We start from the raw sequence: 21,927 nt of genomic DNA on the forward strand, positions 1-21,927 counted from the left end.
ATGTCAACCTTAGCACTACCAAATGTAAAACCTGTGGACAGCCATGTTAATTCTTAGATTTTCCTCGGCTTGCTCAGTACAAGTGATTACTGCCTTTCATCCAAGAATCCTGGGTAAGATTCAGAGCATGGTACTGATGTGTTATATATTGTTGGAATGGAATTTAAACTATTCAACCATAAAAAATGAAAACTCATTCTGAAGAATTGCTTTGCTTTCCTAAACCAAGAAAACGGTAAAAACAACCAAGCCATTCAGGTGACTTATCACTGGAAGGAATACAATAATGTAATTCATGCTGTGTAAGGCAGACTTTAGTCTTGATGGATGGTGTTTGGTTGGTATTAAACTCTGATTTGCAGAATGGGAAATTCCTTGAGGAAGCAAAATTTCTTGCCAAAGTTGGCAGTATGAGAGCACAGTGATTAACAGTGTACCAAATCACTCACTAATAACTCAGATAGCCATCAAACACATCCAACAGATGGTTGGAAAACACCATGAAAGCAATTTATGGGCCTCTTTTAAATTTAAAGTGAGACTCTATATAATTACCAATATAATAGCCTTACCTGTAACTCAAGCTGTCTCTTTAATAAAGCTAGAAAGCCCTTACCTGAACTAAGAAAAGCCACTCTCGTTCTTCTGCCCAGTAGGCTAAAAAAGTCATCTCTATTTTCTCTTTGTGCAGATCAACGTTATATAAGAACTAATTATGCAATCCTTAACTAACTTCATACAGTCTCCCCTTAAGCAAATCTCTGGTTAAAATTCACTGGCAGCTTTTCTTCAATGAAGATGATGAGAGTTTGCTGACAAGGAAGAAAATTTACTGCGCTTTCTAAGAGACACTGTATCCCTGCCAAATCATCTCAGTCTTCCAGTATGAGATAGGGACAGACATGTTTCAGATACATTTATCATTCCTCCTACAGCAACATCCTCAGTAGAAGGTGGAGGTATGGCAATGCCTTTTTCAGCCCATGGTGCTATTTGACTCTTTATTATTTCCTATGGATTTCTCTGATCCTATCAGAACGAAGGCTGATCAAAGATCAGTCATCACCATCTCAGGACTGCAGGGGTGCAGACAGCTGCAATCTGAATTAGAGCTTATGAAGTCCTGTTCTGTGACTCATTGCATACAGCAAATAGTGTTGATACCGGCGAAAAAGAGAGCTGTTGATCCTCTATGTCCACAGACATCTACCTGCACTCATCATCCACTTAGATTTCTCTTAGAGTTCTTCTGGCCAATAGGCTATGCTTTTCAAGATGCATCAGCAATCTCTTTCAACACATGATCCTTTCTTATTCACTTTCTGCCTTCTCTAGGCCCAGAAAACCAAGTAAATCAATGCACTTTGAGCCCATGCCAGTGGATTATATTTGGGAAAGACAAACAAGACACAAATAGTTATATACAACTTCTGCCTCTACCACAGCAATTGTCATTGCATGAGTTGGAAGAGCTACAACGCCACATTCAGATTTGCTAAGCAAAGGGAAAATGCCTACATTTGTCAAAAACAGTGTGACATTATTTGATAGTAACATACAAAAATTGAATTGGAGCAAGCAGAAGTATTGAATGGATGAGCCTTTATTTAGTGCATTTCATTCTTCAGGTGTTTTCCTGAACTGTAGATAAAGAAGCTTCTGTCAAAGATCCTTGAGCCTCTCCTGTCTTGAGAGCTGTGTAGCAGATGGGACCTTCAATGATTCCAAAGAAATGAAAACTAAATCTCTAATTTTAAAATTATTATTCATTTGTACATTTGTTTGTTTTTCTGTAATTTTGGTATATGTAATTACAGTTATTCAGTACTTATTTCTGATATTAAAACAAAAGTATTTAGTAAAATGTAATGTTTAATTTCAGAAACACTGAAATGTCAACATTAAATATTACAATCAAATTGTTAAAACATTTCCTAAATATTTTACCCTTTGGTTTAGTTTACAAAATCTAATTAGGATTAACACACTCCAAAATATTTACGGGAAAGCACTATTTGATTAAAAGTGAAGCTACTTGGTTGTGCCAACATTAATCATATGAATTTATGAGTTTTCAGTCTGAGCCAATGTTGGGTAGAGAGTTAGTGAGATAATGATGAATTATCCTCATTTAATACAAATGGAAAGCACAATAAAACATTTGGTCACAAATGTGACAGAGTTGTGTGAGAAAATTCTGGACCAGAATAAGCACTACAGGTGACCTTCAAACTGTCCATGGGCAACGGTTCCTTGTAAGGTGGTAGAAAGATGAAAGAGATGAGCTTTCCCAGGAAACATCTGTCAGAGCTGAGACAGAAAACCTTGATAAAATGGGTATCATTTTAGAGTTCAGTAATTAACAGAATAATAGGTCTGGCTGTCACGAAGATTCCCCTGAAAATAGCATATATCTTTCCAAATTATTCCTATTGACTCTATATACACCTTTCTTGCACCACTTCATAATTCCACTTTCTTCATGGCCTTCACTTATCTATTGCTAGTCATGTTTCTTATTATTCATTGCCTCCAGCAGCACACACAAAATTGAGCTCTTAATTCCTTCTAAATTTCCTTTCCTAGAGCATTTTTTGTTTCCACTGCTTTTTTTTTCTTCTTTTTTTTTTTTCAATGGGAACTTCAGTATCTGTCCTGACGACTACGGAAAAAAAATCATTGTGGTAATACTCCTGTTTATACACTGTTTTTGTACTTTGGGAAAGTTTATATACTGCATTGTAGCCTTCTACAGCTTTCTCTCAGCAAAGATGACATGTCAGTAGAAGTAATTTGCATTTTCACTCCTTACAGAAGAACATAATGTTTTTCAAACCATTTCATTTCATATACTTTTATGAGTATCGCTCTTCACTCAGAGAAAAGTACGGCATCATTTTTTTTATAAAAATAAAAGAAAAAATAACATAAATAAAAATTATTAATGACTAAGATGTGTGGAAAATGTCTTTTTTTTTTTTTTTTTTCAGAATATGCACTTTTGGGCAAGCATCCAAAATCAGAAGGTTTTTTGGTAAACAATAAGTATTTCTGAAGTGAAGCGTTCAATTATGTTGGGAAGGAAATAACAGAGAAAACAACATCCTCCAATCAGTGATAATTTTCATTTTCCCTTCTATTTCTAATCTCTGTGAGTTATCTCTCCATTTACTTTGATATTTATATCCGTGAAAGATTTAGAGTTCTTTGATTTTATCCCTAGATATGGGATTCCCAAATCATTAATAACAGTATAACTATAACAATTCAGCAAAACATGTGAATACACACTCAACCTTCTGGGTGCTAATCCTAGAATCATAGGATGGTTTGGGTTGGAAGAGACGTTAGAGATCATCTCATTCTAACCCCCTTGCTATAGGCAGGGACACTTCCCACTAGACCAACTTACCCAAAGCCCCAGCCAGCCTGGCCTTGAATGCTTACCGAGGGAGCATCCACAGCTTCTCTAGGCAACCTGTTCCAGTGTTGCACCATCCTTACAGGGAAGAATTTCTTCCTAGTATCTAGTCTAAATCTACCCTCTTCCAGTTTAAAGCCATTACCTCTTGTCCTGTCACTACATGCCCTTGTAGGAAGTCCTTCCTCAGCTTTCCTGCCAGCTCCCTTCAGGTGTATTCAAGACCTGCATGGTCTTGAAGACCTTCAGGCTCTACCACCTTGGTGCATTGTAACTGCTTGGAATGTAAGTAGATTTTCTTTGTAACAAAATGAGTGTTTCATAACCTGCAGGATCTGTGGATTTGGTATACTTAGAAACTCTCATATTTCTCTTAACTATTCATCTTGTCACCATAATAACTCCTGCTCTTCTCTGTTCCCTGTCTGTAGGCAGATCTCCAGTTAATTAATACTACTACCTGCAACAAATCCCACAATGCAGGAGGTGATTTGTGTTGTCGACAACTTGCAGGCAGTAAGATAACATTCTGTGGTCTTATGCATCAATCTGTAGAACAAATTGTTAATGCTTCTTCTGTCTAGAGAGAATGAGAACCTTTTAGACCTCCATGAAAGCATTCCAACTCCCAATCTAAACTTGTCTTGCTGTGTTGTGACATATGATTGTAAATTGTTTGACATCTTCTCTAGAAAAAGATTATCTAGTCTCCCCAAACTGACCTTACCAACTCAGTGAGCCGGATTTTCCAATAGTTTGTCACCATGAGCCATTATTCACGGAGAAAAACAGGACAACTCTTCTGAGACAAAGTGTAGCAAAGAGAACTATCCTGCTCTCAATGAAAGTACTGAATGATGGGTAGAAAAAGGCGTTTCCAATAGTGAACAGATGGAGTAGAAGTTTAATAGGCAGCAGTATTGATCTGGTTTCACCTGGATTCATGTATTTTTAATTTTCCTTCTATTTATTTCTAGATAGAAGTTATAATGAGAAATGTAGTCCTAGATACAATCTGCCAAAGAATTTGCATTGATTTAAGTCCTAAAACCAGCTTATGTTATTCAGGTGGATAAATAACTGGACTCTTTCCTGCAGTATGAAGAAAGAAAAGCCGAGGTACGTGTTTGCCAGACATAGAATTTGATTTAAACTGGTGTGGAAATTTGGATACTGAGGCCTGGATTTGCTCTGTAAGAAGCCTTGAAATCTCAGTATCAGCTAATGTATACTGAAACTGTGAGATTTTTAGTACTGCTGCTGTTAGCTCAGTGTAAATAAAATCTCATTAGTTTTGTAATGCAAGTAAATCCTGCTCATGGCAGTGCAGTTGATCAAAATCCTGCATGCCTGGAGAGCAATAAGGAAAAGCAGAACAAGCCATTAGTTTTTAATATCTTTTACTGGGGTGCTAGAGAATGAAGTGGATGCAAACCTCCTTAGAATCATAAAGGATGGAAAAGACCACTAAGAACAACTATTCCAGCCATCCCCACCAAGCCCACTAAACCAAGTCTCTGAATGCCATGTCTACACACTTTTTGAACACTTCCAGGGATGGCAACTTCACCACTTCTCTGGGCAGCCCATTCCAATGCCTGATCAGTCTTTCCGTATGGCACTGGATACTCTGACTTGCTCTGCATCTGATAGGCCAGTTGAATAGCAATTTGCTCAGTGTTGTTGAGACCAGAAGAATTTGAAAGAAATTTTTTCAAAGTGGCAGTGTGGCAGTGAGCTATTCCGTGTATTCCTAGCCTATTCCATTCTATAGTGGTTTGGCACAGATGTCATACATAAATGTTATGATGGTCAGGACAAATCAGATAGATGTTGAATATCAAAAATCTCAAAATGCCTTTACTTGTACATTAACCTTGAATTTTTGTGGTTTTCCTTATTATAATACAACATTAATCAATTTCAATACTAAACAGAAATTTGCATTTTTATAAAGGACATGGCTAGTCCGTCTAGGTTGCTGTAGCAAGCAAAATATCTGTTTTGTTCCTGCCTGCTAGTTCTAGTCTGCTGTGTAAACACAGTCCCCTTCAAAATCAAAGCCAAATCCTGTGTGTTCTTTCAGATCTTTACTTAATGTCACTGAGCAACAGATGACCATTAATAAGGCTTTTGTTCTGTTACTATTCAGCCATGCAGTCTGTGGTACAGCATTACAGAGTGAATGCTGAAAATCTTCAATTGCTCTCTCACATGACTTGCATGGGCTTAAGGGAGACACACAACCGCTTGTGAGGGTGTACCTCACGAACTGTGTTCAGTTTTGGGCCCCTCACTACAAAAAAGACATTGAGCATGTCCAGAGAAGGGCAGTGAAGCTGGTGAGGGCTGTGGAGCACAGTCTTACAGGGAGTGGCTGAGGGAACTGGGATTGCTTAGTCTGGAGAAGAGGAGGCTCAGAGGAGACATTCTCACTCTCTACAATTGCCCAAAAGGAGGTTGTGGTGAGGTATGGGTAGGCCTCTTCTCCCAGGTAGTAACAACAGGACTAGAGACAATGGGCTCAAGTTGCACCAGGCGAGGTTCAAGTTGGAAATTAGGAAGAATTTCTTCTCAGAAAGAGTGGTGAGGTATTGGAACAGGCTGCCCAGGGAGGTGACAGAATCACCATCCCTGGAGATGTTCAAGAAACATGGAGATGTGGCACTGAGGGACATGTTTTATTTGGCATGGTGATGATGGGTTGATGGTTGGACTAGATGATCTCAGTAGTCTTTTCAAGTCTTAATGATTCTATAATTCTTTCTTGAGCTGCATTTTCCTTTCTTGTAGCAGAGAAGCTAGAGATAAAAACATTCAGTTCATTTATAAAGTACTTTGGACAGCACTCATCTTAGTTGTATGTGTTTAGAATGCATTTTTCTACATCAAAACTCCCATAATAGACAGCAGAACTGTGTCATTGCAGCCTGTGAAGTTTAGGATGTGATCATATTGCAAAAATTAAAGTTTTCACTACAAAATGTGGTGAATCCCCACTGAAATTTTTAGGGTTAGCAATTAGCTCTACTCACACTATAAACTGTCTAACAGTCATATGTAGGCATCCACATGGAAAATTCTCATGTTTAATTAAAGAAAATTATGGTTCAAGAGTTGTATGTTAGTTATTATAGAATGACTGAAAACTCAGAGACCTCAGAGTTCATCAAATCTAATACTCTGTATGGGCTAATACCAACTTCAGAATTAAACTAGGTTTCCCAGGGCCTCTCTCCAAAGGGAGACATGCCACAGCCACACTTTCTCAGGATAACTAACTTCATTGTTTGATCACTCTTATTTTGACTTATTATTCCTTATGTCTAGTCAGGATTTCTGTCTATGAGGTCTGTGACCACTGCCTAAACATTCTCTGAGCGCTTCTGGGAAAGAGTCTGCTTTCAGATTATCCATGTCTTATCGATGGGTGCTGGGTCAATCTGTGTTATTTACATCCAGTCCCACTGATAGGCTGAATTTTTCATTTATGGAGCAGGCATTTTCTTAATAATGTGCAAATTTGCATGGTATTAGGACAATATGGTGATAGAATGCAAATAAACAGACACTCTCTACTGACATCTGAATAATTATCAATGAGTGTCTAGCTCCTAGTGAAAAAGCTTCTTTCCTCAAGACATTTTAAAGATTATCTACGACAGATTCTACAGGAAGAATTAGTAATGGTAATAATCATCTATACTTTTTCAGCATGGATACTTCGGAAATTGCTGAACACTTCTTAATATTTTTGTTCTTTCTGATATTTATGAAAATTAGTGAACCATGAAATGAAGAGAGAATTGGTAAAAAGGGTCATAGTGCCCTTTTCTATGATCTGCAGAGCTGGGCTCACATGAATCTAATAACAAAAGAATTGAACTTATGTAATTCTTTTTCATTATGAATCCTTAGCTGTTGCAAATGAATGAAATAATCTAAATTACTTATTCAAGCTGTCCTGAAAGCATCTTCATTATGAAATGAGAGACAGATAAAATAATATGGCAAAAAAGCACACTTCCCCTACTATATGTAGACATGTCATGATACCAAAAAATATTTGCAAGGCAATCCTAATCTTTACCCAGGTTCTGGGTTGATGAGAGAGTTACACTACTAAATAAAACAAGCTGGAACCTCCTTCCATGACTAATCTTCCCTGCAGAAAGTTGTTGGCTGTAACCAGTTTGTCTTCTGGGAATGGTCCTTTGCACGTGCTGTTTTTCAAATCATACCAAGCATTATCTGAGACAATGTCAATTGACCTAGGGCAAATATGGGCCAGAGAGCACACTAGCAATTAAACGGTACAAATTGCCATGGCCTAGTTCCTGAGCTTGAGACCCAGTCCTGTTTGTTTGCTATTGCATACATGCCTTGGAGTATTCAGTGAGCAGCCCTTGTCTTCTGATGTGTTAGGAGACATTCTTTCAATTTTCAAGGCTTTCACAACATTTCACTCAGATTGACAGTTATAGTACAATGAATCATTGGCTTTCTGTGGCTTTCTTTGCTATCACATAGAATCATACAATCTTCTCCAGACTGAACAATTCCAGTTCCCTCATCCAGTTCCCATAAGACTTCTGTTCCAGATCCCTCACCAGCTGTGTTGCCCTTCTCTGGATACATTCCAGGGTCTCAATGTCTCTTTTGTAGTGAGGGGTCCAAAACTGAACACAGTACCTCAAATGCAGCCTCACCAGAGCTGAGTACAGGGGGATGATCTCTTCCTTGCTCCTGCTGGCTGCACTATTTCTTATACAAGCCAGGAAGCCATTGGCCTCCTTGGTCACCTGGGCACACTGCTGGCTCATGTTCAGCATTGACCAACACCTGCAGGTCCATTTCCTTGGCACAGTCTTCCAGTCACTCTGTACAATAATGTGGTTCAATACATATTCCCTCATTCGGCTGATGCAGCAGACAGTACAATTTAGAAAGTTAGACTTTCTTCACAGCAATACCTATCAGATGGGTCTTTCTGCCAAGCCACCTAAGCAAACTTACACCTTAAAATTTTCTTACAGAAAGCAATGAACATTTGCCTCAATTGGATAAAATTTGTCAGGTATTTTTATTAGTCCCTTTCCATCTATTTTGTGAAGTCTTTGAACAAACTTATTTCAGTGTTGACTGAATGACAAAGGAGTGGATGAAAATCAATTCCATAGTTACAATAAAATGTGCATTCAGGCTTTGAACCTGACACTGTGCGCTACTAGCAGCTGTGTACACTTAGAGAAAAAATGTGTGCAGCCATTGAAAACGTGGGCGATGGGTGAGAACAGGAGGTACGGTCTGCTGTTGGGATTTATTATGTAGATCTTTTCTCTCTTGAAAAACAGGGCCGCTTCCACTTACTTTCTATTTTATCATTTGAAAGAATTGTTTTCCTTTGAGCTTATATGTCCCATATAAGTCTTATAAGAATGAATTTAATGTGTTAGGAGTTTTGCACATGGAAAAACTGAAATGACAGTAATTATTCTGAGAATTTGGGTTTGGCGATTTAATTTATCTGTAGATTGAACAGCAAACTCTGGAGATCTTTAGTACTAATGCTGACCTGCGTGTGACTGCATTTTATTTAAAATATCATTCTAAATGCAGTGTTTTCTGTACAGTCATAGCATCACCTTAAATTCCAATTGCTTGCCAATAGCCTGGTTATCTCTTCCAGTATTTTTAATTTTAGCAATTTAAGCTTCTCTGACTGGTCTCTAATTCTCTGGTTCATTGTTTTGTCCTTTTTAAGAGACTTCTTATCTAGGGAACTAAATTCAGTTTTACTGACATTGAGCCGTAATCATATCTGCGCTGGCTGCTCCTTTGGTGGGTAGGAAGTACAGCTGCAGATGGCAAGGGGAATCTACAAGCAGTGCAACCAAGTTTGAAAGAACCTGAATTATGGGCATAGCTGAATGAGTGATCTCTGCAAATGATCCTGGCTACACATGGAGTTAACTGGAGTGATAACCTACACTGGGACACGGTGCCGACACCTTCCTGCAAAGGAGAAGTTTCTTTTGGAAAGAAACAATAAATTAAATAATATAAAATAAAATAAAAGCAAATAAGGGTAAATAAAGGTTATATGTGACAAAAGGTTCAAGACATTGCACAGATTCCAGTTCAAGAGATATAAATATATGTGTTTTGAAGGCGGGATCACTCTCCTGCAGATGAATGAGCCAACCATCAAAACAAGATTTGTAATGTTCATCCCTAAATGAGCTGTGGATAAGAAAGTGAGAAAGCAGGCAGAAAAATCAGAATGCTTCACTAAGGACAGGAATAGGCTTTTTAACTAAAAACGGGTCAAAAGTCTTTACTGTCTTTAAGTTTGCCAGCAAACTTAATGTGGGGATTCTAGATCTCTAAAGAGGATTTTGTGAGATCTCATTAATTTGGGAAGTCCCCTACTACTTAAGCAGACTCAAAGCTGCATTTTCCTTCATACAACCAAGACGCTTCCTCTCTGTTGATGACATTAATGGAGTAACTGTCTTGTCACAACCTTCAGGATTTTTTTATGAGTCACTGCTGCAAAAAAACTGTCCAGGGCAGAAGTCTTCCATTGTGCAATGGGAGACTTCAAGTAGCAATAGTAAAAATGCATAAATGAATAAATGTTTTTGTGTTTGTCAGATGCTAAACTTTTTTTCAACCTGTTACTATTTTATTCAGTTTCCGTACCTAAAGAAACAGGGATTAGTTGGTCCACAACAAAGGCAGAGTTCAGCACACCCCAGTGACCTAGGGTGAAATCGTGCCTTCAGAATGCAAGTCAGGACTTTAACATCTCATATGTATGTGTGTTTGTTATGAGAAGAATGGAAAAATGGGATCAGAAGCAGTCCCAAAACTCAACAATCATTGTATAGCTTTTGTTCAGCAAAGTGTTTAATACAGTCCTGTTGTCAGAGAAACCCCTAATTAAGTGTACAAGACCAAGGGCAGGAGAAGATAAATTATTCATTCATTTTACACAGATGATCAAGGCAAAGGGCTAATTACACAAGTGTAAGGGGCCATCCTCACCCAGAACTTCAGCTGACTGTTTAAATACGTTTCTATGGCTCAGACCTTTTGGTCCTCCCTGGCACGTGCAGCAGTGCTGCTGATCTGGAGCAGGGACACCAGGTAGGCGCAGGTAGCAGAGCTGAGGCAGCAGTTCCCATGAAAAAATACTATGCACACAGCTGAGAGGGAGGTGAAGAGAAGACAAGAAATGGTTAAGGCCTCTTAGTATTCTCATCCCTGTAGAGTATCCCTGTACAAATTTAACATCTACTTCACAGCACGTTAAAGCCTGCATCTCCATGGAGCCTGTGCTCCAGGTCTCCATGACCTCTTCCAGAGGTGTAGGTTGTAGATCATAACCATTTAACACAGATCTGAGGCACAGGAGCCAACTTCATTGCAGTTAGGTTGCCAGAGTAAGACTCAGAATCGTAAAAAAACCTGTATTTGCTTTTCTCTGCACAATTCCTCATCTTTAAAACCGGGATAATGCTGACCTTCCTCACATGGGGGTTAGGGAGAGAAATCCATTAATGTTTGTGCAGTGAAATGAAAGCTGGAAGGTTAAGTGGTTGTTGTTCGTGCCAATAATTCATCATACTGGGTATAAAATTAGAGTTGACAGTGACCTTTCCTTTCTCCAATTCCTCTTTTGGGCCAGACTCTGAAGGCTTCTCTGCTGGCATAAATCCAGAATATATACATTAATAACAACAGGATGATTGTACAATTACAGTGATGGAAGCTAAGCAGAATTTTTTGCTCTCTTTTTAGATTAATTTTATTTTTATTCAGATATCAAAATTTATGCAAATTATGTCAAGCAAATAAATATTTTTTGTTACTATGATAAAGCCTATGATAAATTAATTGTCTCTCATTTCTATACATGTGTCTAAGCAGGAGAAAATATTTCCTGTTTAGTACAATTACATAATAATTTTTTCCTTGCCTAAGAGGGAAAAAGAAATTAGAGAATATTATGTACACACAAGGAAATAGTGTAGAATCTCCTGAGCAGGGAGGGACCTAGGAGAATCATGAAGCCGAACACCAGAATCCACATAGGGCAACCTGAGAGTTAAGCCACCTATATGGAGAACTTATATACATGTGATAACTTTATTTGTACAGATATAGAACTGTACATGGGGCTTCACTCTTGATTTATGCATCAGCTAAAATTTTCCAGGATCATAACAATAATTATGACTCTTGGCTACAGCTCCTGTAATAAATGACACTTTATTTTCTATTTGCAGTTTTCCAGAGAAAACTGTTCCTAATCTTAAAGTCAGCAAATTCCTGAGTTAATGAAAACTTGCTACTTGCTACATATATAAGTATGCTTACACAGCTTTTCCATATTGTCTTACTGCTTTCTGTGCTGCTGTTTTTGTATTTATTTTTTTATTTTATTTAGAGAGGGTGGGAGGGATCCCTGAAATTCCTGCAAAAATGTTATGAAATCTGACATTGTTCTTTACATGTTAAAGAACTAAACTGTTTTGTTTCGTTTATATCCAGAGTCAAACATCCTTTAAATAATTTATTTTATCATCTTTGCAGCCCAAAATGTTTTCTGAGATGTTAACTGAAAAATCTTAGTGAAGACAGTACTTGTAGTACTACTTCAGCATAGTTCCCTACACCTGAATTTTATTGCAATTATCTAAATCAATTTTACATGAAGAGTGCTTTGTCTGTTAGTAACACTAATCAAGATCTTTAGATATGAAAGTACCTGCTTTTTCACTGAAGATAAATCTGAGACACTGCAGTATAAAATGGCTAACCTGGAAGTAGAAAAATCTGTCTTTTTAACTAAAGAATGGAAGATGAGAATGTAAGAAGGCAAGATCCCAGACCATATTTTGGTTAGGATGAAACCTTCTTGCATTAAACCAGTCATTGTCAGCATTCACCTCCCTTTTTAAAGAGAAGGAACCAGTTGTGTATAGCTGGGAGTGTCTTTCAACAGGCTGAGTTCTTCTGGCCTATCTGAGAAACATGCAGAGATTGCCAAAGTTGAGGACAACAATAAGGACAAAGTGCAGCACATTGACCGAGCTAGGATTGGGAGCAAAGCAGAAAATTGGATTTCCCTTCACTTGCTTTTAGTGAAACCAGCCCTAGGAATTTGAGATAAAAGCAAATTGCCATCTCTTGCTTTCTCTTGTCCTACAACTTGTTTTACCATGCAGATAAATTTTGAAGCCGTTTTATTCAGTAAAGGTAACAAACAACAAAAAATTACAGCATCTCAGATGCAGGAGAGGTCCCAGATGTCCATGTGGCTCTGCAGGCTCTGAAGTGCATGGAAGGATGTTTGTCCCTGACGGTTTTACCAGAGTTGCAGGCTATCTCCTTGGGCAGCACTGGAAATGATCCTGCGCTAGAGGGAAGGTACTCCTCCAGGTTGCATATTAGGAGTTTTTTTTTCTCAGAAAGAGTGGTGAGATATTGGAACAGGCTGCCCAGGGAGGCGGTGGGGTCACCATCCCTGGAGGTGCTCAAGAAATGTGGAGATCATAGAATCATAGAATCATAGAATGGCTTGGGTTGAAAAGGACCTCAAAGATCATCGAGTTTCAACCACCCTGCTGTGTGCAGGGTCGCCAACCACTAGACCAGGCTGCCCAGAGCCAGGTCCAGTCTGGCCTTGAATGCCTCGAGGGACGGGGCATCCACAACCTCCCTGGGCAACCTGTTCCAGTGCGTCACTACCCTCTGTGTGTAACAACATTCCCAGGGATGAAATGATAACAACAAAAGAGCCCAAGAATCTATTTTACATACTATACCAACAGAGAATGTTATTTGTGATCTTAAAAAAATGATATGCACTTCAGTGATGGATATTATATTTCTTGTAGAAATCTCACTTTTGTAATTAATATTTCTCTATATTCTTGAAGGATACTGGGGGGAATATAAACCGTGGATGGAATAGAGAAACCTTAATGAATTTGCATGTCACAGCATGCAAATGCCTGAAAAACCTTTTCCTTTTACAGCTCAGTTCGAAATTAGAGCGGTAAGAATGATGTAAGCCTGTTAATCTTACCACAGCCTAACAAGTCCCTGTTTGTCAGCAGATATGAGGTAGCTGATACTCAGCCCATCCCATTTAAAATAAACCACATTTATTTAAAATCCTTTCACAGATATTGATTCACTGACGATTATTCCACCTGTGAAGACAGTATTTTCTTGCTGGAAAACCAGTACAAGCTGTAAAAATAAAATCTTTAGAAGCAAATCTAGCTAAAATCTTTTATGCAGTATGCTAAAAGATGCCAAGTATGTTTAGTATTCTGCTGAGAAGTGGGAAATCATTAAGTTAATCCTGCTCTTTATATTTATCTATCCATCGTGGACAAGTGATCATTCTTAGCTTCTCTCAATGTTTAACTGTTTTAAATGTGAAAGAGTCATGATAAAAGTACATCAACAGAAGAGGAGCTGACTCAAAGCAGCCTGAGACCTGGCAGAGTGCAAGCTGCTCCTCTGTGAGTAAAGTGATGCTATTTCTCCTTGAATGTGAGACTGCTTAAATGTTTCTGTGAGGTGGGACACAGAAGACGTGAATTCCTGGAGGAAGGGAATGAAAGGACAAACTCATGACTGAGTGGTTGTTCCAAAACTGGTGTGAGATGAGTTGGTTTCCAATGGGTTACACACATCTGCTGTGACAGGGAAGTAGTGCTGAAGCAAGTAAGAGAAGATAGGAAGCCTGACGGAAGAAGTGGTCTGGCAGGGAGCCTGCTGGCTGTACAACACACTCAGATCACTGAAGTTGCTGGTGTCTGGATGTTTGGCTTTATAAAGGGAAATTTGTGGGTTTGGCTTAATAACTATTCCTGGACAACATGCTGCTCCCTCACAGCCACAGACAAGGATGCAGATAACATGGGATGAGAGCTCATGCTGTGGTTATAATTATTGAACTGCAAACCTCAGAAGAAAGTGATCATACTACTTCTGTCCATTTTCATTACAACTCAGCTCTAGAAGTCCCTTGAACTGAAGCTGTGAACAGTTTGATACTTTTAATTAAGATTTGAATGTTGTTTGAGATTTTGGAAGTTATTTAAAAAGAAACTGACAAATCCATGTTTTCAGATGCTCCAGAATTAAATATGTAGGTTGCTCTAAAAGTAATGCCTCTTATTTATTTCCATACAAGCTACATTAAACACAAAGAGAACAGTAACATTGTGGGATAGAGGAAATTCTCAGATACAAAAACACTAGTTCTCAACATAATCACCACCATTAGCTGTGCATTTTCACCAGTAATGAACAAGAGCCTGCATGCCGTGCTTATAAAAATCTGCACCAGCAGAGATGACTCACTGTTGCTGTCACCACTGCTGAAATGCACCACCCACCACCTCACTGTACTCACACTCATTGTTTGGTCTCCACAAATGTTCATCAAGCATCGATGAATGTCAGTGGGTGCAATTTTTTCCACACGGAGAAATTCACTGACACATCTTCACATCATACACACTTCCATGTCAGATGTCATTTTGTCAGACTGCCCCTCTGCTGCCATCTGTCATATGGCAACAAAATGCAATGGAATACTTGCAGGAAGGTTCAGCCTCTACTGCCATCCCACCAACATTCTCCTCTGACATTGTGGGCCAACATAATAAGATAGGAGGCATTACTTTTGGAGCAGTCCTCATAGTATAAGGATTTAAGCTGAGTGGCCTTGCCACTTCAAAAGGATATTTTGCTATGAAATAACTACTTGGAAAGATGGGATGAAAGTTCACCTGTAGGATCAGTTTCCCTTTTGAATTAAACATCCTTGTTATAAAAAGCTGAATGTAAGTCTGACCGACAGCATTTGCCACACTGATCCCATGGGTATTTGGGCATATCAAAGACTGGCTACTGCTAGCACTAGTGGGGAAGAAAGGGGAAAGTTTGGGGTTTAATGACAATACCCATTAGAGCTATTTTCCTAGAAAAGATGATGAACTGTCATGTTATTTACCTGAGGCCAAACCAGGAGTTTAGGGTGAGCCTACCATTTACTAAATGTTTAGTTTTCACCAGCTTGTGTTTCATCTACTCAATAAACTTTCTGGAAATTCATGGCTCAAGAAGAACTGCATCGTTTAACTCTGTTAAAGAAATGCCTGTTCATTCTTCACTGATTTACTTCCTCCCCCTTCCTTAATGCCACCCTTTATTTGCCATAATGTGGGCTGGCTGTTGCAACACTCTCAAACTCGAAGACCTCAATCTTCTACCAAGTCACACAAAACCCTTCAACAGTTTGAGTGGAGATGAACCTCATCTGTAACCTGGAGATGAGAGTCCCTCTAAAGTGCCAAACCAACATGAAATGAGAATGAAGAAAATCACTGAATTTCTCTGTTTCTCTTTTGGTAACCACGTCTGGATGTAGGCTTAGCAACTAGATTTCATACAGTATTAAGAAAGAGAGAGACATTAACATTGCTGCAGCTCCAGACCCTGAAGGATTAGAAGTTATTAAAATACCATTCTATGTGGAAAATTTGGAAGGAAATGGAAATCTCCCAAATATATCAACTTTTCTCTTAAGAAACAAACTTTCTTATTTCATAAAGCACACACAAAACAAACAAACAAAAAAAAATAGTTTAAACTTTCTCATCCCAAACCAGAAAATTTGAAAGAAAAACTGATTTTTCAAAAAAAAAACCAAAAAACATTGGACTTCTACCTCCACCAGATCTTCCTTTAAAATGACCACACTCTTTTTTGCTGTACAGCTACACTTGCCTTATAGTCATTACCTCACCCATTTGCAGATGTTTTATTTGTAATTGGAAGCAGCACTTCTGAATCACCTCATCCAGCTCTTCACAAAAGCCCATTGCCACGAACTGGCAGGCACTATAACGCATTCACAGGGTGCTGCTTGTATTCCTGCTTCTTGACAGCTCAGTATTTTCTCTTGCTGTGGAGTAGAATAGCTCACTGAGCATCCAATATGACCAGATGAAAAAAACAGGTATGTAAGCCATGACACAATATGTGTCACATTGATGCGACTCCTTTGCTTGTAAACCAGGACTCTCTCTGATTCACCTCGCCAGGTAAAATCAAGGCAGACGATGTCTGTGTGGGACACTTATTTTATAACTCACTCTTGAAAGAAATGCCTTGAACCCTGAAGAAATGCTTAAATGGCATTCAGTGCTCCAGCATTTGGGAGTTCAGGTCATCTAAAGGATAACTCAAATTAGAAAGAAAAAACCTGATCCCAGAGCTGTATACACTCCAATTACACTCCTGACTATTTTGCATTCTGCAGTCATACATTAGTGAAATACTTTTCTAGGTCAGTTACACATTACCCAGCCCTGCCGGTCCTCCTGGCCCAGTAGTAGAATATGCAGAGTTGTTTCTCACTTTACTAATTGCAAACTCATTCATGATTTTTCCCTAGAAAAAGAGAAATACCAGCCTAAAGGACTCCCATAGCATTTGCTGGATTGCAAAGCACTGTGGCACATGCTCCTGCTGAAGACCACTCCTTGTGGTTTCCTTTTATCTTCAATAAGCCATATCTCCTTCTAAAGCCAGAGTATTTCAAAATCACTTACCTCCTGATCCAGCAGGAGGATCTACTTCAGATAATAATATGGCCTAATGAAGTATAGAAAATAAACTTAGCAGTTAATATCTTATTTACTTGTTTGTTTTACCAACACATCTTCTCTAGCACTGTGCTTTGCTGTGCCTGTAAAAACTGTTTGCCTGGTCCTAAATTTATTTTGACATCTCTTTATTTTTTTTTTTCATTCTCTTGGAAGGCTGATACCCTTACTCTTCCCTTCAGGGTGTGATTCAGTACCCCTAAGTCACTGGAAAGTTTGGTGGAGATTGAATTGCAGTCTTAACATATTCTTGAAATCTTGTCTATCTAAAGAGACTCCTAGAGAAAATGTAAATAAATCAAGATTTTATCTTGTATTTTTTTCTAAAACTTCCATAAAATCTACAGGCAGATACAATTAAATGAAATGTATTGATATTATTTGTAAATATTTTATCAACTATGACAAAGTACCTTCAGAAAGTTCCTTCTGTCCATCCTGTGGCTCCGGAGAACAGTATCTAAAATTAGGTGCTGGGATTAATATTCTCTTTGAACTAGGTCTTTTTTTGTCATATACTGCCAATTAGACTGGAGTTGAGATCTGTTTGAGATAGAAATTCTGAATACATATGTCATTTAAACATAAGTATCTACTTGAGATACTGGTTTCTAAATTCCTTTTATGGCTAATGGAGGTCTGAACATAGATTCAGCTGCTGGAACAGAGGCACCTTGTTCCATGACAAATACCTTGCCTGGCTTCCACTGACCAGTTCAGCTAGATCCCATGTACTGTCAGCCCTGTGAAGACATCCCAGAGGTCTTAAAGCACTTGGAATAGCTGAAGGTAAGGTGAAATACCCTACAGATCCTAAAAGGACACCAGGTCTTTATGTTTAAGAAAATGACTGCATTGTGTACTATAGGAGTTGTGTCTGGATCGCATTCAATAGGACTCTGCTAGTTATTGTTTCTCGTCACATCTTAGGCAACTGAGATGTCTTTTCTGTCCACTTTTTTCCCGTCCTCATGAGGCTGGAGGTACTCTATTTGGGCATCTAAAATAACCGGTGAAGAGCTGTGCGGGCCCCAGATGTACCTAGCATGCTACTGCATGGTTACATTTAGGCAAACAAATCTGCCCTTTTGATTGAAATATCTTCATTCAGAGCTGAATCCCATCACCTGGTGCTCTCTGAGTTTCAGAAGGCTAAAGTAGAAGGAAATTAATTCGTACTGCTGTGATATATTCCTGCTCAGGAAATATTACCAAGTAGGGATCAAAATAGAAATAAGTGCTTTTGTGCTGGTTTCAAGGTGACTGCAGCTGGAATCCTTACTTGCATGCTAATTTATCTCAGATCACTCCTGACAGAGGAGCCTAGATCACTACTAAGACTGTTCAGGTACCAAAATTAGGTGAGATGAACCCAATCTCACAGGTCTATTAAAAAGTCATGCCTACTTGAAGAGTATCCTCTTTACCACAAGGAAACATTGTGTGTGCGTTGTCTAATAAGTATGCATCAGCAGAGCAGAGCACAAGTACTCCTTGCAGAATAGTACTGCTGAATTATTTTAATTGCATTTGCAAACAAATATATTAGGAAATGGTTTCCTGTCAATTGATCACGTTGGGTTTAAAATATGACTTCAATTAGTTGCTCTTGTAAGTTGCCTTTGCAAACTACTCCATGAGCATACCCAGTAAAGGTAGGCTTAGCTATGGAAGTAATTGTTGGTATAATGTCAGTATGATGGATTTCTGAAAAGATAAAGATCATGCTTCTCTTCAGAAATACTTGACTATTTCAGTCTGTATGGACAAAAAAAAAAAAAAAAAAAAAGGTGTAATCCGAGTTCTTGAGCCCCAAATTTTGAAACTACAATAAAAACACTACATGTCAAGAAGGACTTTGAATTGCCTGCCAGAGAGAGCAAAGAATGGAGATCCAGCTACTTAAAGAGAGTTCAAAAATTGGTCCAAAAATTATCTTCGTAGTCAAGTCGAAAAGCAGTTCTTTTCTATGCTTGCTATTCTATTCCGGTGCATTTCGTATGTACTGAGATCCTACATTTAACAAGAAAATGGCAGATTCACTTGAATATCATGAATCGCATTTGCCATCCTTGCAGAGCTCATTTAGGCTTATATTTAAAAAATAAAAATAAAAAAGCGGGGGGAGAGAAAATGGGAAAATCATCTACAAAAGGCTTGGTTCTAGAAAACTGACTAACTGAACTCTAACAGTTAAAAATTTTCATATGTCTCTTTTAACATCTTGTAGAAATAATACATTTTACTTCTATGTGTTTCTGGAAGTCTGTTTTTGATGTTTATTACATGGCTGTCGAAGGACTTCAAAAGCTGAAACTGCTGAGGATAAGAATTATAGCCATCATATTTGAAGTGATCATGTTGATTGAAATAAAGACACAAATACAGATAATTAAAACATATATTGTTTTGGTTTTATGAAACAATAAAAATGTATTACTTTGCCAAGAAAACAAATAAGAACTTAGATGTACTTTTCTAATTCAAAGGTGCAAATGTATGTCAGCTGATTTTCAAAATGATTAAATGTCTTCCTTTAAACTCAAATGGTGCATTTCAGTTTTGTAATTGAGAAATAAACCAAAATATCACTTAAATATCCATAAAACAAGTGTATCATAAAAAAAAAGTGCAAAATAAACAACAAAGAAAACCCAAGAATATCTCCAAGACATAACTTTTTTTTCCAGTTTTTATTTTCCCCCAAAGGATTACCCAGAAATACATGTTAGTGTTTTTATTTCAAGTACACCCTAAGTATCAAAAATAAATTTTACTCTAGTTGCAGGAAAAACTTCAGAAATCCTGAAATGGTTTATGCAGAGATAGAGGACAATTTCAAGGGTACTTTTTCTAGTGAACAAAGCCATAGACTGCAACTCTTGAAGCTTTTATATCCTACACTAGGAAAGCCCACACCATAGGACTGTGTGTCTACAACCTGTTAATAAGAGCCGCTGGTAATTTAAACTTGTGATGAAGTTGTTAGGGAAAGTCTAGTACTTATCAGAGTGAGCAATGCTATTTCTAAAGTGTATTTTCTTTTAGTATGTTTGTGTTCAGAATGATGCAAAAGTCATTGGAATATGTTGAAATATCCTGTAAATCAAGACTTGGACTTGTGCTCCTGAGCTCAGGCTCAGTTAATTTTAAGAGACTAAAAGTTTAGTTTCTCTTATAGGTGGTTGACTCACAACATGAAGATGCCTACTGATACTCACTGACTAGGAATGTAATTTAGAGAACTAATTTTGGCCTGACATCTAATCTTAGTGATTGATGCTGCCTACCTGTAGAAAACATTTAATCTATGGCTTTAAGAATGCATAGAAGTTTCACAACTCTCCCACCTACCAGCAAATACAGATTATCAAAGGATTGGAAAAGGTACAATTGCTCAGTGGAGCAGTTCCTTGGTGAATTTTTCCAGGAGGAAAATTTATGATCTTCGGAGCAACCATAGAAATTCATATACATTTTATGAAAGAAAAATCTATTTCAGAATGTCAGTAGAACCAGCACATTTTTTTTTTTTTTACTTTTTTCTAGTGAATTATAGCTTTGTTTTGTTCCTCACAAGGAAGACACCTTGCAATAAAGATAGGTGTCATTTTCCAGTTAGAATTCTATGCAAAAAGGGTAGAATGTTCATTGACTGAGAAAACACATCTTCAGTACAAGTCTAGGTGTGAACAGCTGCACACAGTGATATTGTGAAGCAGACTTCTATAATCCTCCATTTCTTTCAAACAAAATGTAAATTTGAATACTAAATTTTTATACTACAAAATCTTAATTGGTTCGGTGATCCCTTCTTATGCTGCTTCACAACTTATCTCAGGGTTGAGTTTAACAGGATAAGCAAAACTCCTCCCTTGCTCTAGCATTTTGAACTGCAATAAACTCACAATACCATTTAAACAAGAATGGCCATGAAGCTGCAGATGCCTTTTGTAAGTCTGTAGTGAAAATAAGAGGGCATATGTTGAACATGTGAGAATGGAGTAGTGGTTAGCTAACGTTGCACCAAGACAAACAAAAATCTTTCTTCCTTTTATGAACATTTTCCTCTAATCATTGATTTAACAATCTAATATTAATGTATTATGATACTCACAAGCTCAAACCTGACTGCCCATTCATGCTCTATTTCATCATCACTGCATCCAGTACTGTATCATTTATGGGTTTTCAGGCTGGAAAATCAATACTTACATTACATATATGTGTATGTATATAGAACATATATGCTGGTAGGTAGAGATAGAAAATATATGTATATATATGTAAATATATGCATTATCTAACAAAGTTTAATTTCTAAAATTTTAATTTTTAAGAAAACCTGTCTTTTAAAAATGTCTAAATAAATAATCTTATCTCTGAACAATGATACCACTTTTTAATAGTTCTCAACTAATATTAAATATAGCTCAAGGCATATGACCACACAAATACTTAACATCTGTAGCTTCAGCAGCTTCTGGGTATCATTAATTTCCCACTTACAGATTACAAAATACTGCATTACCTTTAGCGCCTCAGCAAAATTAAGGGCAATTGTTGTAACTGCATCTGTACTCCCAAGAGTCAAAGCACATCACAGCTTTCATAGTCATCAGAGTAACAAAACAGAACAAAAGTTTTGAAGGAGAATGAGGCTGATCTCCAAATATTTGAAGAACTCTTTATATGTAGAGAAGAAAAGCAACAGGGAAAGATGTTTTAAGTTTTTCTCCTTTGATCAGTTCGTTTATTTCACGACTTTCTTAGGCTCTGGTGTAACTTAGCTGTATTTAATAA

Source organism: Numida meleagris, chromosome 2 (genome assembly GCF_002078875.1).
Source record: "Numida meleagris isolate 19003 breed g44 Domestic line chromosome 2, NumMel1.0, whole genome shotgun sequence".
Classification (NCBI taxonomy): Eukaryota; Metazoa; Chordata; class Aves; order Galliformes; family Numididae; genus Numida; species Numida meleagris.